Source organism: Bacillus rossius, chromosome 7 (assembly GCF_032445375.1).
Source record: "Bacillus rossius redtenbacheri isolate Brsri chromosome 7, Brsri_v3, whole genome shotgun sequence".
Taxonomy (NCBI): Eukaryota; Metazoa; Arthropoda; class Insecta; order Phasmatodea; family Bacillidae; genus Bacillus; species Bacillus rossius.
Genome location: NC_086335.1, coordinates 45,043,306 through 45,068,994, shown reverse-complemented (window position 1 = coordinate 45,068,994; position 25,689 = coordinate 45,043,306). Strand labels below are relative to the sequence as shown.

Here is a 25,689-nt window from a genome sequence, read left to right as displayed (position 1 = left end):
AGAGCCTTAGTCTTAGACCGTCACGAGACAACACACTGGTTTTAAGCTCATCAGGCAACCAGACTAGTGCATTTCCTTACACTAACAAATACAGCATACCGTACAACCTTGGCTAGCACAGGTCCTGACTTGGACACAAAACATTTAGCTTCACACACTTACAGTGCTTGATGTGCAATTCCTTGATTACATAGGACTGCGCAGTGTAGGTAACATGTGCACTTATATTGTTACTTAATTCCCCAAGAAAAAAAACCATTAAACACTATTGTAGTAGCTGACACAAGCAAATAACACTTGTTACTGTGGGACCATAGGCTTGTGGTAGGCCCTTAGCTGGGTTAGGTTATACCTGCCTATGCTGTGGTTGGTGGCAGGGTCTGCCAACTCATAGCAGTTGTTATGTATCCTGTCTGTGACCACATAGGGTCCCTTGAACAGCAAGAACAACTTCTTGGTGACTTTGTCCCATTTCTTGCTCACACTTGCACTCCTGCATAATACGAGCTCTCCTATGTTAAATTGCTTGACTTTCGAAGCCTTCTTCCTTCTTTGCCTTGCTTGTGCCTCAGACTGTAGGCGACTGTTGATCAGATGTTCTACCTCACTGCCTGTGGGTAGTTCTTCGTAATCGGTTTCTTTGTCAAATTTGGGCATATAGAGCGGGTCGATCGCCACCGATCTATCCAGATACAGAGCTTCATAAGGGGTGACATGTAGGCTCTGGATAGCGGGTATGAGTTCGGGGCGATGCAAACCTGACCCGTTCTAGTTTAACGCTCTATCCTGGTTGTTCTGGCTGCACTGCTGGGCAGCTGAACCTGCTGGGTTAGGCCCTGTCCAATTACTTGGACCATTAGCAGCCCTGTTTACTGCTGCCTGAAACTCTGCAGCAACAGGATTCACTGGTTCGTTACGTTGAAAATAGCCTTGTTGTGGCTGGAACTGTTCTTGTGATGAGAATGAGGGTGGTGGATATGCAAAATGAGTTTGTATGCCGCCAGACGAGCTGTGATGACTCGGTGGTCTGCCGCTTCTGTCTGGGCTGGCGGGGTTCTTGAGATGTGGCTGGCGGAAGTCATGTTTACCCCTAGTATAGTCAGCGTAAAATTGGCGTTGACTCTGGTGACGGTAGTCAGCCTCACCATCTGAATCTGCATAACGATGGGGGTACGTGACCTTCCTGGGGGGCCGTTCAACAGATGTTTTACCCAAGCGCTGGCCGTGGTGGCCATCCTCACCATCACTACAGGCATGTTTGTTCGACCACCAGATAGTCTTGTTGTAGGGCTTGTTATGCCTATTCTTATGGGTATACTTGCCCTTTTGTTTCTTAGCGAGATGCCCTTGGTTGTGGTCCTCATCACTCTTGACTGTACTCTCCCACGTCAAGGTGTGCACGTTTGCCTGCTGGTCCTGTTTGGTCCTGTTCTGCCAGTAATTGTGCACTGGCACATTCTTACTGGGTGGTTGGTGAGGTGTTCTTTCAGATTCCTCTCTAGCACCTTGACCTCGCTGTAATCTCTGTAGTTTGTCTACAGCCAGAACATGGTCCCTAAACTCAGTAACATCTTTGTAGGTATGTCCCGACATTTGTATTTGGTAGGCGATAGGGAGTTGTGTCAGCATGGTTGCGATGAATTCATCGTCTGACATGGTAATGTCTAAATATCTGGTGCGCTCATACATTGATGAAAGGTGCGCCTCCAGACTGCTCCCTTTCCTACTGTCGAATCTGTCGGAGTGTAGCTGGGCCCTCAAATTCCCTTGTACCTTTAGATTCCAAAACTGGGATCTAAATTTTTCTTTGAATTGTTCGTAGGATTTGATGTGCAGGCTTTGCAACTCCCACCAGAAAAAGGCAGTACTTTTAAGGGCTACGTTCAAACACTTCAATTTATCATTGTCACTTAGTACAAAGGTTCGGGCATATTCCTCAAATTTGTTGAGGAACCTAACTGGATTTTCTAAGGATTTGCCAGAGAACGTAGGCATAGCCTCAGCCCAATGTTTGGCTGGGTGATGTATCAGAGCCACCTGATCAAGATGTGAAGTACTGCAAGATGGGGTCTGATGAGGTGGTGTGGCGTTTGAGGTAACCACTGGGGCTGGTGGTGAAGGGTAACTGGCAGTCACGGTAGGCTGTAGGTTGGGTAGCTCTGTCCTGGAGGAGTTGGCAGTTGTCATCCGATTATGTAATTCCTCCCCTCTCAGTTGCCTCTGTTCTTGTAGTGAGCTGGTGCATGCTTGAGCAGCTTGTTCAGCGGCTGATCTTGCCCCTGACTCTACTGTTTCCATTCGTGACTGCAGAGTGACTGCTGTCTCCTCTATATGTGCGAGTCTCTGCTGGAGTAGCTGTGACTGGTCTCGCCCCTCTATTCTTACCAGTTCCATTGATCGAATCATGGAGGTAGTGTGTGACTCCAAGTTCTCAACTCTTTCTTGTTGTGTCAGTACCTGGTTGGCCAGCTGTCCCACCGACTGACATTGTTCCTGTAATCTGGCATCCAAACGTCCCTCCAGGTCACTGAGGCCTGTTTGCAGCTGATGATCTAGAACCTCTATTCTGGTGTTGAGTTCACTCTTCAACTCGCAAAGGTTTGCGTCCAGCTGACCTCTGACTCCGTCAATCTTCTCAGTAAGCTGCGTCACATTCTGTGCGTTGTTATCCAAACGGTTGGTGATAGCTGCCATGTTCTGTGCGTTGTCCAGAGCGTTGGCGTCCAAACGGGTGGTGATAGCTGCCACGTTGTCGTCCAACCGGTTTGTTATAGTTGCCACGTTCTGTAATAACAACATAATGCTAGACCACTCAGTTGACGGCAGGTTCTCGGTCGGTGTGGTGGTGTGAGTCATGTTCACTGCTTGCTCATCTTCAGCTGCAGCTGTAGGTGTGGCTGTAGCTGTCCCACTCTCTCTGTGACATTCATTTCTTTCTGGTGTGCTGGGTTCAGGCTGTACCTCCATTACCAGTTGATATACAGGCTCATATCCTTCCTGTATACTGTCGTGTTCTGAGAGATCTTCCAGGTTGTTGCTGAGCTCTGACCGACTCCTCAATTCATAGGTCTTATTAACAGACATCTTGTGTTTTTACCTTGGAGAGGTAGTCTACTTAGGGATTCTCTTCGAGCCCCACACGTTGCGGCGCCACTTCCTCTGTTCTGCACCTCCCTTTGTTACACTAATAATTCTATCTCTCTCTTTCTTTAATTTATTGTTGAAGTAGGGAGAGAAGGCAGTACAGGGTGGAGGAAAAAAGTGTAGGTACTGTGTTGTTGATACCTTCGTAAACTTAATAATATAACATTGCATAAAAACCTTAGAAACAATGCTCTAACAAATAAACAATAGTAGACGGTAACAACTGACGAATCCAATCTGTAGTTTACTATGGAAATATATAGTATTTTAATTATGGAGTAAGAAATTTGTATATTATGTGGATAGGAAATTGATTATTTAAAGAGTGGTGAAAAATCTGAAGTTTAATAGTTTGAACCATAGATAGTAAACATAACACAGCAACACTTTCAATAACAAACATACACTGACATACATAACCTGAACCTGACTCTTGATACATATGAAAATTAACAATATTATTCAACGATATAATTAGGAATCTTTTGTAAGTTTGAAAATATTATAAGAAATGTATATATTCATCCTTTCCAAGTGTGTATAAGAATTTAAGGTTGGTGGAGTTATAACAATTTTAATACTCAACAATAAAATATGAATTTACTTAAAAATACTTAATTTATATTGTGACAAATCTTTCCTGGAGATTATTTGCAGTTCAAATGTCTTAGGATGTATGTTGGCACAGATCACACCCAAAAGTTCAAAAGTGATTTAATTAAGTCCAGTAGTTGTTTCAAAATTTATATCGTTCATAAATCAAATGATTTCAAAGTGAGTTAAAAATTAGAGAGTTTAATATCAAATTAAATTCTATTTTAAATAGAATTACACGGCTTTAGTTCAGCGGGAGTACGATTATCTTAAAAGTAGGACTTCTGGGTGTCTAAGTAGAATTACTTCTCTTTATATTATGTTATATACACAATCTAATTGAAGTTCAGTTTTATCAACTTTTGCAACAATATAGTTTGTTTGGCTAGAAATCTCACGTATTTATAAGCATGTAAGCAAATTTATACTGGCCGCTTAAGCCTTGAACAATGGCGACACTGCTTAATTATGGCGTCCCTAGCTAAGCAATTCTTAAATTGGCTTATACTTGACATAACTGCTTTAAATCCAAGTAAATATTACTTACAGTTCGTTAAGATATTTAGTTGTAACAATTTCATTAATGTACACAACCGACGATACCCTAAACTCATATTTTTAATAATTTTAATTGTTCAGGCGTCAGGCCTTAGCCTACACGTAGTAACGCCAAAAATCACACTTTTTTAAGTTACTTCCTGTTCCTGTGTGGCTGAGATACGTGTATACCCAATATATATGGTTCATAACATCCTTTCATGGCCTTTGGTTACAACAATACGGTAAGGAACTAGAATAAAATTAATTGAATTTACAAATTAAACAGATGGTCAGAATAAAAAAATAAACGGTAAAAAAAAATTAACGAAAATTACAACAATGCAGATGAAAGAAAAAAAAATATTAATATTATTAAAGTTCCACAGATGAAAAGTTTATGGTTGTAATAAGGCGAAATATTTACTAAACATTCATAGCAGATATCTTAATAAACACGAAGATGTCTGTGCTATCACCATGTAATAGTACAATGGCTTAAAGTAATTTTGAATATTTAATTAATAATGTTTTCCTTATTTTGATTATAAAAGGTATATAAATCCTTTAATAAACTCATTTTATACTTACATTTTGTTTTCTCGCTGCAATCAATCATCTGCCACACTTTGTCGGTGTTGTTCGGCAACACTGTGTATAGCGCGTTACACCTGAAGTGAGCACTTTTGAATTCTTGTTAAATGGTTTCTTTCAGTAAAGACGTTAAAAAATGAAAATATTGGTCCTGCTAAGTTGCCAGTTTGAACATTCTTTGATTTAAACAAATATTGGCCATGTTTCAGTTGAATTCGTCCGTGGTTGTTGACAGTAATGACTGTAAGAAGTCGATTTCAAAACGTTCAGATTAGCTGGAGTGCACTTAGGTGGAGGGCTTTGTTATGGGCCCTAGATAACAATAAAAAATACACTCTCCCTTTAGGCAAGATTGTGAAAGATGACAATATTCCTCGCTGAAGATACCCTTGGTTACTTAATTTAGTATGTGTTTGGTGGAGGGGTGGGGGGTACAAGTGGGAGATTGAGGATAAACGATAATTTCTTTGAAAACCTGAAAAACAAAATACATATTTATGAGCACGTATTATTCTCGCTCTCTCTCACACGCTATCCCCCCCCCCTCCACCACTTAGTTTTTTTCTTTTCACCACTTCATTTATTACATGTTATTATTTTTATTTTCTCCCAATTCTGGTTGCCTTACGATCACCAGCACTATAGAAAATAAATGCTACGCATGTAGGTGTCCAACTGGGAATCAGGACCAAAAAAATTCTTACTTTACGAAAACAGCAATAGGCTATGTAATTCACTATTTTGGCCATACAGGCACACTATACACTTCGGCAAACAGGATTTTCTTTAACTCTGTGGTTCAGAATTGTAAAAGGATATTAAAATCGACCCGCGATAAATGTGAGTTTAAAACCTTCTAACATAGTGACTTATTGCCTTAGCGCAGATTCCAGATTTTAGATGTATGTAATGCGCTAGTAATTTTGCTAACCATACTTTCTTTTTATTAAATAATAGGTTTATTCTACTACTAAATAAAGTAGTGAAATTCTGAAATTACACGTTTCACAGAACATTTAAGTTAAAGGTTTCATGCCTCTTGGCTAATCACAAGTAAAAAAAAAAAAAAAAAAAAAAAAAGATTTTTTTACATATAGTTCGACCCCATTACTGGACATGTCATATACATAAAAAATATAAGGAACACAAAATATATTACATTACGCTTACACTTACAACAAAATCCTAAAATAAAATTAGCACAATAAAAATAACCATGGATTAGGCGAAACTATACGAAATAATAAAAATAATAAAATAAAATTGTACACTTCATTCTATATAACCACGAAAGTATAGCATATATATTAATACTTCGGTTTAAACTAACATAGGTACTATCTTTCATTTGTTTTACCTTCACAAAATTTTCAATACAAAAATTTTTTTTGCTAGTTTTTGCAACTCTTCTGCAAAAATTTTTTGTTGTTCCTATTTTTAACTTCTTGTGGTAAATATTGTACAGGCAGATGCCCACATAGTTACAGTTTTTGGCATATTGGCTGGTGGAGTGAGAGGGTATTCTGATATATGTAATATTACGTGGTTTTCTAAATTGATGGTTTCAAACCCTTTGTGTAGGCCTACAGACTATATGATGACGGTAATGAAATTCTGTAGATTATTTACTCGATGTATTTATTAACACCTTACTGTAACAGCACAAAGAATGAATATAAAAAAAATTCACATTTGCAAATGAAAAATCATATGTAGAGATTTTTTTCTACATGCATAATCAAAATGCCACTTAGCAAACCCCTTCATTTCACACGTATACACAAACACACACAGATTAGTTAGAATCATTTTTCGGCGGCAAGTGTATGGTACAGAATGAACTATAGATAATTTTATGAATAATTAATTATCTGAATTTGCAGGTGACAAACTCATAATTTCCACGAAAGTATACATACAAACTTAAAAGGTGGCTGGCGTTTCCTTTGAGAAGTCATATCTTTTAACCCCTTCAAAGAAGGAACACAAAATCGTTCATCTGTAATGTGTGTTGCATAACACTACGGCTGTATTATGACAACATACAGCAGTACGTACTTAGTTTCAGGTGCAGTACGTACTTAGTTTCAGGTGCAGAGAGGTTTGCCAGAAACACTAACATAGTTGTCGGTTTTCGCGCAAATAGCCGGTCTAAGTATATATCATATCCGCGAAATTACATTTGGCGCTCAAATAAGGTAAAAAAAAAAAAAAACTTGTTAAGTTTCCAATTATAGTTTGTTGACTTCTCGCGTGAATTCTGCAGTAGCATGGCGTCGCAGCTCGTTGCAAGAGTAGTGTTGCCGAGTCCTAAATTGAAAATTCACTGAATGTGGTTAAGAAATTAGCTAAAACGTATATCGATAATAATAACAGGAATAATAATACATAATAAAAAAGAAAATTGAAATTTTTGTTATTGTCGTGGTTGAAGGTAAAATAACACTTTTTTCTAAAGTTATTTCAAATAAATACAATACAAATAGCGACAAAATACCAAAGTCTCTACTCACGTGATTAATAGCTGGTTTTGTGTATTAAAAAAATAGCGAAAAAATCTCATATTATACTCAAAAGTTTCCGCCAGCTGCTGAAATGTGTAAATCCACTAATACCAGCGGGATATCAGCTGCACTGGCAACACTGCGCGAGAGCTCAGCAGTGCGGCGACGGAACGCCGCTCATCTTCTCGCGTGAGCTCCGCCGTAGCGCCGCACAACCCCGGCTTCCCACGTGACCTCCACAGTAGCACCCCCGACTCCCGGCCTGATCGCCCTCGCAGTCGCTAGAATGGCCGCGCTATCGTCTCCGGAGCGCAGCCTCGGGCAGCAGCTGCGGAGCGCCGAAGCGAGCTCCCCCCGCTGTGCTTCGTCACAGACACGCTTAGTTCCGACCAGCGAGTGGCGGGCCTGCACTCTGCGGGACCCTGGGATTTTTTACTTTCATGTAGGCCCTCCCCCGGAAAATATGAAAACTTGACTCAAACGAAATTTTAAGTCAACTTGGAACTTAAATTTTCCTTCACCCATTAACGTCCGTATTTTAAAATAAAGAACATTAGACAAACAAGTAAAATAAAAATGAAAAAACTTCGGCGCGTGGTCCTGAGCGATACTGCCCGGCTTGCCCCGTCCTGGAGCCAACCACGTTGGTAACTGTCACGAGACGGTATGCCGTGACGTAGTTGAAGTCACTTTGCACCTCACCTTCACCTTATTCCAACACCCCAAAGCATTGTGGAAGTGGTGCTTGACCACCCCTGATAATGGTTAATAAGCATGAATCAGAATTAGCGTCGTTAAACAACAGTCATTCCCCCAAAATACAGTCCTTCAAAACTCCACAATGTAAACACTAGGTACACTTCATATTGGCGAGTGACCACGTCGGCATGGTAACCGAGTGAAGTTTTTTTTTATTTATCATTTCATGGCTTGCGCAAAGTTGGTTGGACACCCAAAACATTCAATGACTGTATTTTATGCAAGTGACTGATTAACGACAGAGAGACTAATCCATACTTACTAACGGTCATCAGACGTGGTCAAGCACCATTTCCGCAATGTTTTGAGCGTTTCAACATGGCGATGGCGAGGTAAAAAAAAAACTACGTCACATGCCGTTTCCTGACAGTGCCTCTACACCACCCTCTGAAGGAAAAAAAAGTTTCTCGCAGTATCAATTTAGTAATGCCAGCATTGCCACCTCCTGTTTCGATACCAACAGACTTGATGTTTCAAATTACAGCCCTCTTACTTTTGTATAGTCGTACACAACTGTAGGCTAAATAATTATTGGTAGTAACACTATTACATAGTTACGTATAAATAAAATAATAATTAACAGCAAAAAAAAATAGTTCTAAGAATGGCATTTACATTGGAACATTTCAGACCGACGCAGTCCACTCATTGCCAATAAGATAACTGTTAAATCATTTTCAAAGTCAGATCATTTTATTTGTATACACAAGTGTGTTGAGTGACACGAGTATTATTGTAACTGCACCGGCTGCTTGAAAACACTCCAAATAAACACAGTTTCAAAGGAGCTTGAAATTAAAGTTACAGAAGGGGTGGAGTAGGAATGGGGAGGGGGGAGGAAGTAAGCGCGTAGGCAACTCATAACTATTTAGTCTGATTGACGTAATTTTAACCAGTAATGACTTACGCGATTATAACAGGCACATACAAGAAGTTTTTTTTTTTTTTTAATTAAATGTTAACTTCAAGCTTTTCTATCAAGGTTCTCTTGAAGAAATATATTTACAAGTTATTGTTCACCAACCCAATGGCAACGTCCAACTCATTTTCTAAGTGCGAAAACATTTGTAAACACGCAGATCCTGAAGATTGGTTTTTAGTTTGGCTACATCACATACAGCGGGAACAATGAGTAGTCTATCTATCCCCCTCGAAAAATCCTAAGAAAAATCTACAATTCCCTAAAAAATGGAAACAACGGGATAAGTGGTTATATCCCCCCCCCCTTTTTTTTTTCAAAATGAAATTCTGCGTACGATCCTGGCGGGAATGAAAGACCTAAACGGCGGTCCCTTCTAAAAATAAAATTTATGTAAAATATACTTTGATTTCTGAATTTTTTTATGAACAGCCGAGATTGCGCTTGTTCTTGCACAACTTATCGCCCGATAAACAATTTCCAGATAAGTTTACGTTGTTGAGCAAAGAAACACGCGTGGTTGCTGTGTTGTCTGGGTCACATCAGGCACGCGCTGCAAGTTGGCCGGCGGCATGAGCGAACAACAAAGTCCAGGAATTCAAAAAAACAAACAAAACCATAAGCTGACTGCTGACCTGTGCGGCGAGGCGGCTGTTGGGCGCGGGATGTACGCAAGCCGGCTGACACGAGATGACGCGACACGCAGCGCCAAGCGATCGGCAACTGTTTCCTTTTCCCCCCCTCGAGGAGAAGCGCGCTGCGCGTGCGCAGTGAGTCACAGCTGACTGTCAACTGTCGGCACCGACCACGCCCCCCTCCAGACGACCCGCACTCCTCAATTCCACCCTCCTCCTCTCTTTTTTTCCCTTGAAGGCTCCAGGGGGCCGTTGTAATTACTTGCCCGCGGAGGCGGCACACACGAGTCGTCAAACAATGTGGCGTCCTCCTTATTGAAAACGAACCAGCAAACACGGTTGTAAACACGAGTTGGCACATGCATTACCGTCCCACACGATTTTTAACGTCGCACGTTCACGCTCTCGCACTGAGGACAGACATTTAGGTTCTAGGCACTGATGATTCACATTCACAACCCCTCCCCCTCCCCTCAGCAGCTATTAAAAGCGAACAGGAGCTGCCGAGAAATTTACCACCCCATTAACGTCTTCCTTTGCTCTGTTTGAATACTGCAGGGCGGTAACTCTCGGCAATCACGCAAATTGGTTTGACCTGCACAGAAGTATAATTAACAAAGTTCTGGGAAGTCAGCCATGTAACATTATGTAGCTCATGCGCTGAGTAATCATCACCACTATTTAATAATTACTAAGAATTTCAAGTTATTTGAAATCTATTCGTCTTGTGGTACCCACTTCCGTGTTCAAGCGTCACGAATGCTGCTTGCATGGAAATGGCTTTGGTTTTTTAGTGAACGAAAAGTATACACGTAGAAGAGACGATTTTTTGTGCTTATAAAGAGAAATGCGTAGTTAAAAATTCCTTAGAAAATTTTTGGGTAAGGGCAATAACTTGCAACTTTCCGACACCTCTGAAATATTTAGCAAATGTGTATTATTGATATTATTATTGTGAGCGGAACGCGGAAACGCCTGGTTACGTCGCTAGACGTAACTAGAAAAGCAGTCCCCGACGCCTTGACCGTAAGCAGTCCGAGAAACTTGTTGGAGCCGCAAGATGCCTAGCGACCAGATATGACTTAAAGCCACACTTTTTATTTCTGGGTGGAATAAAAATAAGTTACTACACATATAACTCGCATTAAATGGTGCATAAAAGCTGGTGAATGACATGTGGAATGATACAAACAAAAGTGACTTTTCCTACACATAAAAAATTACATTACAAACATTTGATTCGTTATATTAAAACTATGTACAGCTCGTAGCTTCTGTTGAGAACCACGTTATCAAAATGAAACAATCAGGAGCGTTCACAGAATTTCATTTCTAGGAGATAGGATGGGGGGGGGGGGGGGGAGGAGGAGGAGATATCATCATTTCTACATTCCTCGAAAGCGACAACGGCGGCTAGGAAGGATAGCCAGACTACGTTCCCATCCTAATCTAATCGAATGAGTGTGCAACTATTTATAAGTTCGTACCTAGTATAATTAAGGCAGAGTCGGGTTATTGTATTTTCTTACAAATACAAATCACGTGACCTGCAGCCGATCAGACGCCCCGGAAAATTCCATCCGTCCGTCCGTCCGTCAAAAGCTTGCCAAGCTTGAAAGCTCTGCCACATTCAAGCAGGCATGCCAGTCTGATCGCGTTGTTCTTTCTATAGCAGCGTGCCACATTCAATTGTCTGACGCATCTGATTCACATGATAATAAATAGAGGGCAGCACGATATATATATATATATATAAACTATATATACAGTTTACTCGTGAGCTTTATATAAAATAGAGATTAATGGAAATGTGTATTAACAATATTTCTATACACTTATAGAAATTTTAACCAAGAATTTAAAATTATATTTTGGTCAAACCGGGTTTTTTTTTTCATGTTTACACACTTGAATAATTTTGACGTGACGTCTAAAAAATCGATGAACGCCGGCTGCACGCATGAAAAAGTGCCCCGTAACGCACATTGTCCCACTACGATGTGTCCCGTTACGCTAATTGTACGCTTGCGCCGCATCTCTCTTCCACTCGATTGAAACAACCATCGATTTGACTTTTCAATCATGTTTTCGTCGTTTGAATTAATATTATGTAATTTAACGATCGTCCACCGATTTTCAGCACAATCGGTACGGTTATTTAAAAGTAATGTTGAATTTTCAAATACGTTTTTGTATGAACAATGGTGTTTTACAGTTACACATAATAATTCATATTACACCCGGGATCTTCTGCACAATATTTAAAAAAATATTGTAACACATTATAAATAACTTTGGTGTATTTGGGATGCGTATTTGCTAAAAAAATCGTATTATAAAAACGAAATAATATTATTCCCCTACGGTGCTGCCCTCTACGGTGACGGACGCGAACCGAACGAATCGCGCTATCTTTTCGCTTCCGCGGCAACCAGGCACTCGTTAATACATATTTCCCTTGTTTACCGCGAGGGGCGTTACTATTAATCAATTATAAATAAAATTTCGTGCCCGGGGCCACAATTGCATATCATTTTGAGCACTGGAAAACATAAAAACGTAAAATATTCTCGACGAATTTTAATCTCGGCCCCAGCGCACCACGAGCGTCTGGGTTGGAGATTAAAGCCGAAATTCGTTCTTAAACTTACTAATACTTATTTTATTAACTGCAAGGGCATATTTATTAAATTCTACGTTTATTTTCACGACGCACAAACTTCGTCGTTAAATGTGTAATTGCGAAAAAGCGTAAAACATTCTCGACGATCTTGAAGTTAAATAGCAAACATGTATAAAAGTTATAGTTATATAATCTCTTCGTTAAAGTAATAAACATATTTGAATTAATGAGTGAAAATAAATGTAAATTTATCAATTAAATTGTAGATTTCATTTCACTCCTTCTTTGTATCCATACAAAATAGTGATAATTCAATAAAAATGATTCAATTTTATTCATAAAAGTATGCAATCATTTCATCAATGTTTTGCTATGACGTTGTCACGTTAAACTATCGTCCGTAAACCGACTTTACATAGAACCAATTTTTTATTTACATTTTCGGGTACTTCGTTTTCCGTTTTAAATCATCTTAACGATGAAAACGGCCTCGCTGTCTCTCTGGAGAGTTCTGCAGGTTCTGAGCGCACCGTCGCGTGAAGTGGCGAAACTAGAACGCAATTGTTCTCACAGCTCCGAAGGTAAAGTTTGATGACGCGACACTTCGGAAGGCTGCGAAACATTTCCACGGGAAAAACCGGCCGGTGCACAAGGCGGGGCTGATCTGCGGCGAGGTAGAATGGCTGGTGACAATGTCGGCGAGTTTCCGGAGCGATGCAAGCGTGATGCAAAAAGGGCGTGTAAACCACTTGGCCAGCGATATCTAGTGCGAAGATTGGACCATCTGGGATGGTGTAGTGTGTACTGCTCAATTAACAACAAATAGTGATTGTGACTGTGATTAGTAACTGGTGAGTGAGTTTAAAATGGAATACAATTTTTAAAGCTATATAGATTCTAGATTACATACAAACCATCCATATTAAATATATATAAGTAAATTAATCAACACTGGCAGGACTTTTGCCGGGTTCTACTTGTTTATATTTATGAGTCAAAATTTGAACATTATATTATTTTGAAAAGGGGGGGGGGGGGTTTACAGTATTTATTGCCCCTGGGCCTTTAATTTCTCTCGACATCCCAGCGTTTATATCTTTATGGAATCAATTGAGACCTGGTAGCCCAGCACGTTGCCTGGTTACATCTTCGAAAATATAACTGATTGAGATTAAACGTTTTGTAGACATCGAGGTAATAAGGAGTCTATGCAATGGAACGTTATGAACGGGTGGTGAGGAATGCGAGTTACCCGAGAAAACGACATCGGCACCTGGAAACACCACGTTTCTTGATTGCGAAAAAAAAAAAAAAAAAAAAAAAAAACTGGAACTAACCCCGTATCGCAAACATTATGACCGCGTGACATTGTACGCAAGATGGCTTAGGGGGAGAGACAGGAACCGATAGCCGCCATCTTTGTTCAATAATTATTAGAAAATAACAATGATCTATTGTTTTATATCCCCAAATTTGACTTCGTTAAAGCATTGTAAGTAATTTAATGGAATGCCTTAAGTTAATGACTCGCTGCTACAAATAGTTTACCCTGGGAAGTCATTAACATAGAGTATTCATCTAATTTTTTTGCGAAAGACAATTGTATTAGGTAACCTTTTAAAATTGTAATGGCATAAAAAACTGACGACACCAATATGGCGCATATCGGCCCCTATCCATCTCCCCTCGTCCATTAACTGAAAGATGTAGTTCGGGAAAAACATAAGCTTTAATATGTTCTATAAATTTATGATGTACCAAAATCGATGGTAGAATGTAAGCAGTAATGTATCTTCCAGCAGTAGCCCAGGGGCGCTTTGCGAGATAACAGGATCAGAGGGCGCCATTACTTATAACAGGGTGAAGGTCAAGAGCGCGGGAGAAGCACAAGCCTTTTTAGGGTAATCTTTAGACGTCTGGGTTTGTTAAAATATTATGTAGCACTCTGTTACTATAATCGGTTTCTATATATATTAAATTCTACTATAATTAACACTAGTGGAGATTATCCACCTCTTACGAAAACTGCAAGGATGACATAATTCAAAATGGCGGCAAATAATAATAATAAAATTTGTATTTTTTTGCATTAGCCTTGATTAAGGGAAGGGGAGAAGCTTGCAGTGAAGTAAACCCAAGAGTTGATTTGTAAAGTAAAATGTGTTCCCACGTTTCTTCCCATTGTAACCGTTGTTTAACACCAAACCTCTCTTCCCCCCTTCACCCCTTTTCCCACAATTTCTGTCTACGAGAGGGTAAAGGGAGAAGGCAGGATCTCCCTACCTGTCTGTTTTTCCTAAAAACAGTGGTTTGGGACAAACAGGGCTGCCCCGAAGTCTTAACAGTGATAAAATTAGGCGAGCTGAGCCAGAATCGTAAAGTTAAAATTGTGCTTTGGTGGTCCGGAAAAGCATTCACGCCTTCTGGAAGTGGTTACAGCGGGATCAGAGGGAGACAGTGCGGCGTCCCTTGTCTCAAACGTTCGAGCTGACCAACCACGAGACAAGTCAATTCCAGACCCCATTCAAATTTTACATTTTCGATTAAAAAAAAATTGACATCAGTTTTCATGTTTCAATGTAAAACATATTTTATGTAAAAAAAAATTCATACTGGTGGAAATACATTAGTATGAATTAAAGAACTACAACTAAACAACACAAACATTTGAGTAGTTTCCCTTTTTAAGTTTTGCTAAAAAATATAATTATTATTAGAAAAATATTTTTTTTATATTTCTGTTTATATGTCCAAATTCTCTCCATAATTTACAGAAATATTAACATACAGATCACAACATACTAAAAAACTTGTAATACTTGTAGGGAACTTTGAACTAGGCCATTTGCAGATTGGCAACCAAAAAGATTACAAATATTGGCTTTAATAAACACAACTTAATGAAATATACAAATTTAAGTACATCAATGTCTAGGAGTCCCTGATACTCTTGTCCGTGCACTGTGTCCCCAATTGAAGGCTGCGGCACACAGGGTGCTTGGTCTACCACTGCCTTCTAACAGTGTGTAAGCGAAGGAACAAAAAACGCAGTCCAGGAAGAAAAAAAAAACTAATACAACTTTAATTCTATTGATGTACTAAACTTAAGTGGCCCGCCTAGTCAGGGGTGTGGGTGTGTCAGTGAGGCGGATAGTAAGGTCAATGCTCGGTGGTGTTTCTAGTGCGGTTTAGTGTTCTCTAGTTCCTCTAAGCGCAAGGCTGTGGACTGGTAACCATAACACTACATGGTGGAGAAATGAAGCTAAAGGTGCACAGCAAGTTCCTGGAATGTTTCAAAAACCTCTATCAGACTGTTCATGTCTAAAACGTTATTCTGAAAACACACATTTTAAACATTTTCAATCCTCTAAAAATTTTATTTTTTTATTTATTTATTTATCTATATTTTGTAGAATGCACAACTGTCAAGTACCTTTAAAGAACAAAGTATGGAAAACAGAACCACTCAACTGCTCTCAACGTATTCTTAAATACTTTTCGTAAACAGACCCCACTTCAGCAGTTTTTAAATTGCATGATTTCTTAAGCTCTACTCACCAAATTTGTGCCTAGGTAGGCAGGGGCCTTAAAGTGATTATTGTAAAGTGTAGTAAACTCATAAACTGTTTTTAGGTTTAGTTACATTTAAAGTGCAGTGAAACACCTGTTAATATGGCATGTTTTAGACCATAGCCCAACCGGATTGGCGATTTTGCTGCATTATCCAACATCAATACAGTTATAACTAAATACCAAAGAACATTTAATACAGAGTACATTGTTGTAATAACTTTCTCTATTAAAAAAAATTCAGACAATCCATATTTTACCTTCAAATAAACCTTACTGAAATGTACCAGAGAAATATGAAATGTAAAATTTAACCTGCTAGAAAAAATTCAACACTGTAAAAAAACAAAAACTGACAGTAACAACAAACTCTTTGACAAAAAAGGTTTTAGGGTCAAGGCAAAAAATTCCTTTTAAACTGTTTCTCTAGCAACATGAAATACATAGTACTTTAAATACAAGTTTTTTTTTTTATTGCTCGAAGAAAAACTATTTACATTGGTAACAGATTTTCGTGCAGGAAATTCGACTGATTTCACTATAGTTAGGTTTTTCTATTTTAGAAAGACACTGAGCTGAAAAAAATTTCACAGTAAATTTCCCTATCCCACCGTTGTTCCACATCTGATCCTCTCCAGGCTGATCTCGAGAGTAGTTTCAGAGACTGTGTTTGGAACCAGCCTCCCTCCCCCAAGACAATAACCATCTTCCTTTCAACAGGGATGATACATTAACATTTCTTCAAATGCCTCTTTCAAGCAAACTCATATTTCACAGCTTTTTTGTCATTATACAAACATGTTTTCTTTAGAGGTTACTCTTGAAACAGCGACATATAATTGGCCATATGAAAAACACTCCACACTCAAATCTAAGCCTACAACGTTGAAAGTTTGACCCTGCGATTTATTAATGGTCATTGCAAAAATATCTTTACCGGAAACTGTAGGCGTTTAAATTGGAACGGTAAATATGATCGTACCAGAGGAATTTGGGGAATCAATACATCTTCTCCGGTACCACATCCGGTGAGAATTGTCATATACCATCAGGACTTTTTTGTAGACCTTTTTAAGGTGTACAATACTGTAGTACATTATTTTGATCTATTTCGTAGGGTTCAGCCAACATTTGCAATGTAAGCGCAAAAAAAGTGTTTATTTACGACATCACATTAGAAACCTCTAAAATTATCAGTGCTTCTCTACTATATTATGCATGTATTATACATATAAACCTTCCTCTTGAATCACTCTATTAAAAAAAACATCAAAATCCGTTGCTTAGTTTTAAAATTCTAAGCATACATAGGGACAGACAGCGGGAAGCGACTTTGTTTTATACTATGCAGTGATTTATTTCCTTATTTATGCACTCCTCGTAGCATAATCACTCTAAAACTCAATTAGGTATCATTCGTATTTTTTTACCACTATTTTTGCCCTATTTCGTCTTACACTGTTGCCAATTTAATATACCAAATTTTCCTTTGTTCCACAATGCAATTTGTTATCATTGGCATTGCAATCTCACTGCTATATCTGGCTAGATACTATACACATTACTAATAAAAAAACATTCCAGCAAACATGCAGAATCATTTTGGCATAAAATGTTTCCCTGCTCAATATTCAGTTTGCACTGTAAATAACTCTGCCAGTCTGAAAACTTTGTGAAAGGCCTTAAAGTCAGGGAAAATGGGTGGTTTAGTAATAAAAAAAATAAATAAAAAAAATTACTACTTATTTTTACAGCAAATTTAATAATTTTTTTCCAATATTTACTCTGTTTTAAAGATAATTTGTTACAAGCATGGCTAATCTGTATACATAAACCGAAAATGTTATTTATGATTTCCTCTAATATTATCCCTGACAGTTCTGACAAACGGCACTGCTGAATTTCAAGTAGGTAATTCTCTGATCATTTACTATTTCAGTTGAATAGATTAAGTTTGCTACATTAAAAATATTGAAAAATCATGCAAACAATTGGTTAGGTTAGCTACATTTAAAACGCAGTAAAACACCCATTAATATGGCACATTTGGGACCGTAACCAACCCAGATTATGATTTTGCTGGATTATCAAACATTAATATAGTTTAACTAAATACCAAAGAAAATTTAATACACAGTACATTGGTACTCAAAACAAGTTAATAAGCTGCTCTATTAAAAAAAAAAAAGCCATTTTTTTCTTGAAAATAACCTTATTGAAATGTACCCGAGAAATGTGAAATGTAAAATTTAACCTACTAGAAAAAATTTAACATTGTAAAGAATTGAAAACTAACAGTAACGACAACCTCCGAGTGAATTAAAATGCTGACAGCACTAAGGTAAACAGACGGAATCAATTCAAAGTAATCAGAACAATAATTAAATTAGTGCCGGATTACAGAATGCACCAAACCATAGAACGAAAGATAAGAAACCTTTCTTGGTACTACAAAATAGAGAGGACGGTTGGTTCGGTTAGCTACATTTATAATAAAGTCCACTGTGGATGGTTAGTTAGTTTAGCTACATTAAAAATACTGTAAAATAGTGTGGACAGTTGGTGAAGTAAAGTCAGTTACATTTAAAAAAAGTGTAAAATAAGAACTGTAAAAAAAGCTCAAAGTTTTGCAAACAAAGAGAACTGAAGTTATATAATTATTCATGGTAATTCTAGAGGAGAGCCACTTTCCTGTACATATTATACTAAAAATTATGAAATACTTATTTTTACTTTTTACATGTTTTCCAATCATTACATAATCAGGTGTTGTGATAGTTCAAGTATTTTACCAGTGATTTACTGTTACAAAAATGGTTGTTAGGTAAGGAATATTAGAAATAGCATAAATTCATGAATATGGTTGGTTAGGTTAACTACATTAAAACTACTTAAGAGCAGTGCGGACAGTTGATCAGGTTGTCAGGGCATTAAAAATACTTTAAAACTGTGTAAACAATTGGTTAGCTACATTAAAAAAAAAATACTATAAAATGATGGAGTGGAGAATTGGTTAGGTTATGTTAGTTATATTTTATATGGATAATTCCTAACCTATTGTGGAAACGTTACAGTATTTTAAAAATATGCTAATCTAACACAACCGTCCATTCTCATCACAGTATTTGTAATACGTTAACATAACCAGTTCTGATATTTGGTTTGTTTTCTTTCACGGCAAAGCCAGTGCCATAACTTACCACGAGCACGTAAAACCAAAATGAGACACTACATTTTAAAGCATTTCACGAACAAAAATTATAACTATTTAAAACGTCTTCCTTCTACGCTTTTTGTTTTTGAAAGAAAATAAGTGAAAAAAATTTGAGAAAAGAAACATGTTCAAAAAATCTTAGCTTGTCTGCAAGGAAAAAAAAAAATAAAGAAAACAAACATTTGGTTCCCGTTCCAAATGCATGCCAGAGAAATCACAGTTATATATTTTTTTTCCCTACAGAAAAGTTTTTTTTAAATAACATAAATACTTATATATATAATATTAAATTAAATAATAAGTATTCTTATATTATGAACGAAATGCTGTAATACAAAATTTCACATTACAAACTAGTGTGATACACAAATTACTGCTAAAAAAAAAAAAAAAAAAAAGGTAGAATTTTGGATAACAAATTAATTTATATTATGACAAAACTAAAAAATATATAGATGTATAACTGGGAACAGCACAATATTTTTGTACACATTACGAATTTTCGCCCAAGTTAATCCGATGATCTTCCTCTCTTATTTCCCCACCGGGCATTTACCACAGTAGCCCACCAATATCTCTATCGTACCTCTGTAAAGTATTGTATCCCACTAATTATTTTATCATTTTATCTCACTAATATAATTTCTGGCATCATATCCCAACGATTTATTTAACATATAATATCCCATTCTCGAGCCCAGATTAGAGGGTCTCAATAACGAAAGACACCCAACGTCCGCCTGCAATGATCAATACAACAGTCTCCCAAAGATGAGAAACAGTCGCAAGCCTGGCTCAATTTTGTTTTCCACCTTTAAGCCAATAATTTTTTATTCATTTGTAAAATTGCACTAATATAATAACAGTAATTAACTTGACACCAGCCGCCCGTACTCCCTCTGGGTCACACAGGCCATTATGTCCCAACAACACTTACTCGAATTGCGAGTTTAACGAACACGCCCGCGCGTGATGTGCGCCGTATGAGTTTAAGTACACCACGACGAACAGCAAGTCAACTACAGCGCCCGGCTGGGTGTGGCAATGCACTAGTGTGTAATTACATAAGTAATTCTTTTTTTCAAAATCATAACAATTAAAAAATACTGAAATAATATGAGAATTATGTGCAATTGTAAAATAATCATGTAATATCAAATTTAACAACTAAGTCCAAAACTGATTGGAGCTGTTTTCCCGCACTACACGCGTCTTGGCACGAGGTCGCGCGGCGCTCTAGAGCCAGTTGCCTTCCGGCGTTCACCAGAGACGGTCGCTCCGCACCCGTCGTGCAGACATCAACGCGCCAAAGCCAGCATCTAAGTGACATGACGTAAGAGCATCCTAAGTAAGGACTTTTGTATTCGCAATCCAGCCACGTCACGGCGATCTACAGTAGCTTTCATGTTTTAGCTTTTATTATCAAGTTAGGCTTTTCTAAGTTCATAGTTTATTTAACATTATTAACTTATATTTCATTTGTGTATCGTGTTCACAAGCCAGCCGCGTCACGGCAGTCATCAGTAACAGTCACGTCTCGCAGTGCCATCGCCCAGGTTCTCGCGTTCGAGGTCCGGCGTGGTTCCTAACGAGAAGGCTGGTTTTTTACTGAAAACATGTTTGGGAGGGCGCCAGGCTAGCTCTGTGGCTAACCACGGGGTGGGTCGTTGGGTGCGAATGCCCCTGCGTGGCCCGCTAGGAACGGCGGTGGTGGTCGTGGTGTGAGGGATCCCTGGTTATTGATACACTACTGGCCTTACACAGCATAGCACGCTGATCTCTAACTGGATTGGGAAAGTTTACAAAATAACATACACGAGTCTTGTTTGCACTGTCGTATACACGTCGCGCACGGAGTGTGCGGAGTGGACGTTTAATTGAAATCGGCAGTTACACTTGCAGTTACAGTTACACTATTTTTCCCTACACAAATTACACTAGGTTGACACTGGGCGCTCTGACGCGCCATCACTAATATTAAGTCCTCACGCCAGTCGAGATTGAGGGGGGGGGGGGGAGTTCAATTGGAGTCGGCCAATCCCGTAAATTGCGAACGGCGATGTCCGGGCCCACCTGTGTGGACCGCGGTTCGCTATGAAATTCGTTAAAAGTCTTTAAGTCGCTGTGGCTGGTGTCTGTGCACTTCGGTGATTAACCAAAAGTCTGCGACTGCGGGAGTCAGTCCGCGCCGTATGCTGCACTGCCCCGCGTAATGCCTTGTGCGGGGAGTTTACGTTTACGTGGCTGGGATAGGCCCTACATGTAAAAGGACCGGGTGCACACGGGGAGTTAATAACAAAAAGGTTTTGGAGAGTGACTATAATTACCAGGAATGAAATCGGTGAAGACAAAGGTTGAAGGCTCCCTGTGGGACGCACGTCCGCCCTGGTCCGCGAGTCGCTCGGTAAGTCGGTACTGGCGTCTGGCCCTGGCGCGAGGGAAGTGCTCAGCATCCTCTCACGCCAAAGTTTCTAAAGTTCCGCTATTCGGAAATTATTAAATTAATAAGAGATTGAAAGTGGCTCTAAATTCACACATTAAATAATAAGAATTAATCTAATACACAGATACGTTTTAGGAATTGGATTCAACAAGTTTAAATTAATTACATTTAAATAATGTGAGTCACGCTGGAGACTGTTCGTCACTTGTTGACTGTTCCAGTGGCGAATGATACACAAAAATTGGGCAGTTATAATGAAGTCACACACTACTTTATTTAATCTAGGCTAAAGGCCACAAGGGGAGCACTCACAAATGTATTAATAAAAATCCACACGTGAGTGACCCGGTCACTCCACCATCGCACTTCCTTTGCAAGGGTTTTTTAAATTAAAAGTGATGTTATCATTAATTTATGTTGGATTTATAATGTACAGGAATCGTCGTGTCTAGTTGATTAGGGCATGGTCTTTAATTCTACCTTGTGTTCCGGTGCTCGCCTGACTCGGGTGGGCCATGGCTAGGGGTATGTTCCGTTAGCGGGGTCGGATACTGGCGGTTACAGGTCGGGCTTTAGGGTGGCCTTAGGTCGGACGACGTCAGCAGTATATTTTCACGTAGATCTAAAAGTATTTGCAATCCATCACGAACTTTGACTTATAAATATATGTAGTTGCATTCCTGTTTAAGAACTGTTGATCGTGTACTTTTGACATTTCATATTCAATTTCAGTCATAACATAAATTTAGTTGCAATTTTTCAGTGCTGCAGTGTTTCGTCTCGGCCTTAGTTTGTCAGTGCCGACCTCATGATAGAACTTCTACACGCATTTGCCGCCTAACCTGTTCGCGCGCAATGTCGGTGTGTTAAACCAACTGTGGAGAGATGGTCTGACAACAGACTCGGCCAGGGTTGGACCAGCAAGTGTATCAAACCGTAATAAAGTGCAGTGCTTTCTCATTCAATTTCCTTTTATTTCAAGGCATCCTGGGTGGCCTGAACAGCCCAGGTAGTTTAAAATAACGACACACTCCTGCCTGCAGCTACGAGTTAGAACCCCCCTTTTTGCCCCCTGAGATCATTTTTCAATTTAATAATAAATTCAAAACTTAATCAGGCAGCGGGAGTGGCGAAAAACTATGTCTTGTCATCATACTATTCTGAGCAGTAGTCTAAGCCTAGGTACCAGGACTGTCAATGGCACGGGGCAGTACGGAATGTATCCTTCATCTGACTACTATGGTCCATGGACACCATAAGTGTAGTGTATTCATGTTGTTTCAGACAACTTTAAATGGAATAAAGATTATCTGAACTTATAAATTGTGTATTTGTTTTTCATCATATTTTTAAAATAGACAATTTGAAAAAGTAAATTGTGTTCATAGTGTCTCTTCTGTTCCATCCGTGCATAAGTGACACACCATGGAATCCTTGTGTGCTGTCCAGCTAGGGCCACCATCATGGTCTAATGCTGACATGGGGGAGCTCTAGAATATTTTGTTCATCACTGATATTTAACAGCAATGGTTTAATATTTTCATATCATAACTTTTCGTTTCAGTGCTTGCTTGGTTGAATTAACACGAAATACCTACAATTAACTACCAGCAGTCTTCACTAGGCAGCGACTCAAGGCAGACACTTTGTTAGTGGGGAGTATTCAACTTTGCTCACTGACTACTTCATTTTGGGAAATATATTTTAACAATTAAAATCTTTTAATTAATTACTTCCCATGCCATCATGGATCATTTTGTGGTGCAAGTCCTAACCCGACCATTTTTTAACTTTATTTCCCATGTGGCCAAGCTGTGCAGTTATACACTTATGGAACTGGTCGACTCCAGAAAGACATTTTCATTAATTGAGTCTCTCATACACCTGCTGGCATCAACATAGACAATTTAAGTCAATTAATGTAAATTCAAGTTTCTGATAGCCGAGTCCGATCCACTGTTACACTTGAACTTATGGCATTGGCCACCTAAAGTCAAACACCCAAGCATTAAGACTGGCCAGAAAATAGTGTAATGTGTAATGTATCTTGAGAATAAACACATTTTGTCGGCACGAGCCTCATGTGTATAGTGCAAATTACATATTATTAAAACTACGTGTTTCGAAAACTCTATAGTCATTTACAAGTCTTAAAACAATTGTAGGCCCATCCCAGGTGTTGATGCCCAAACTGTGGTTGATGGCAACTGAATGACGGTAAATAACATATATTGCCGTCGGCCGGGGTCTCGGGTTCGAGTCCCATGGCGAGTCTAAGGGGCTGGTGGTGCTTTATGGTGTGTTTTTCCTGGAGGGCGCCAGGTTAGCGCTAAGTCTAACCAATGTGGTGGGTCGATCGGCCCCAGTGTTTTCCTAGACTCGGTGGCTGTATCTTAAGGGTGGTATTAACTGCTAGTAGACAATGGTGACACTCCCTGTTCAGCATAAGGTGGCTGGTGTCTAACTACAGATGTAATACACGCACTGGAACTGAAAACGTGTGGTACACGTATTTATTAACAGACATATTTGGGTACACGATATTGCACGACACTACTCTTGGTTGATAATTTGGACATAATTGATACACGAAATTACATGACACTACTCTTGATTAATGATGATTGTCTCTCCCTAAGGCAGTCCATTAGAGTTCGTTGGTTGTCCTGGAGTCGGCCAGGTCAGTAAAGTGACTGACCTTAAGGTGATCCGATGGTCCGTGGCCTTAAGGCAGGAATTACGACGGCCAGGTTAAGCCCTGCACCGTAAAAACCGATCCGGGGTCGCGTGGGGAATTGATGTTACAAAGGATTTGGTTCATGACTATATTTACCAGAGTGAAGAATCGATGAGTTACTAAATTGAAGGTTCCCCCGGAACGAACACACGAACACATCCACCCCGGGCCGCGAGCTGATCTGTACTGCCGGAGGGGGCTTTCGCGCCGGGGGGATGGGGGGGGGGGAGAGACAGTTCCGCCGCGCGCCAAACCACGAGTGAAGAGAAAAAATTACCGTTATTCGGTTTTTAATTAAAAATGTACTTGTTAATTGTACATGACCCTTGTTTGAATTAGATGTATTATGAAATATTGATTAAAGCTGCCGTCGTCCGGGGTCTCGGGCTCGAGTCCCGGTGCGGTTCCTAGCGGGAGTGGCTGTTGCGAATGTAATGAGTCAGGGTGGGCGCCAGACTAGTTCTGATGCTAGTCGGTAGTTGGGTCGTGGGGTCGATTGCCCTGCGTGGCCCACTAGGACCGTCGGCGGTGTTGCGTGGGTTTGAGAGATTCCCTACTCGGCGGTGGTTGGGAAAGCAGGTTTAAAGAAGCGTACGCTGGAGTGAGTTAATAAATGACGTGCGTCATTTATTCAGTCGACAGTGGCTCTGGTGTAACGTTGTTGGTTACACGCCACGTCGTACAATAGGTGACGTTACAAGATACAAATTACACAATTACACGCAACTGAGTCTGAGAGTTACTGAATTACCGTAGCACAAGTTTACAAAAGGAATGTTACACGAGGTTGCGTTATATAAGTTCACGAATGTTACGTGGAGAGATGCGTCGCACAAGTTTACAAAAGGAATGTTACACGAGGTTGCGTTGCACAAGTTTACAAAATAATGTTACACGAGGGTGCGTTGCACAAGTTTACAAAAGAAATGTTACACGAGGTTGCGTTGCACAAGTTTACAAAAGAAATGTTACAAAGTTAGTAATTATTCCGTATTATCGTGTCCCTAGGCGTTTCTGAGCCTGACTGCTCAACGAGGGGTGAGGGTGATTGGAGGCAGCCAATCCCGTAAATCTGCGTATTGAGGCGGTGCTCGCGTCCACGGCAGTGGAGCACGGACCACAGCTAAATTCGCTCAAGAGTTCCCTTACGGGGAGTGTCAGCGCCGGAGCGACTGAGATTAACAAAAGTTCTGTCCTCGGGAGTCGGCCCGTACCGGATAATGCACCTACCCCGCGGACCAAGTGTGGTGCAGGGGGGGTGTGATATTTATGCGGCCGGATTAGGTCCTGGACCGAAAAACTGGACCGGGTACACACGGAGAGATTATTAAAAAGGTTTTGAAGAATGACTATAGTTACCAGAAGTGAACTCGGTGTGGACAAAGGATGATGTCTCTCCGTGGGACGTGCGTCCGC

At 39.6% G+C, this 25,689-nt stretch overlaps 1 protein-coding gene across 2 annotated transcripts in view; it reads right to left on the bottom strand.

Moving 5' to 3' along the window:
* Window positions 1-19,233, bottom strand: part of LOC134533942 (LHFPL tetraspan subfamily member 2 protein) — a 66,571-nt gene extending 47,338 nt beyond the window's left edge. Inside the window, exon 1 of one of the 2 annotated variants that reach the window (XM_063371763.1) lies at window positions 19,080-19,233. The gene's annotated coding sequence lies outside the window, so the exon portion shown is untranslated. Of the gene's footprint in view, window positions 1-9,686; window positions 9,844-19,079 lie in introns of those variants that run through there. The other variant, XM_063371762.1, reaches the window with a different exon arrangement.
* Between the last annotated feature and the right edge of the window lie 6,456 nt (window positions 19,234-25,689).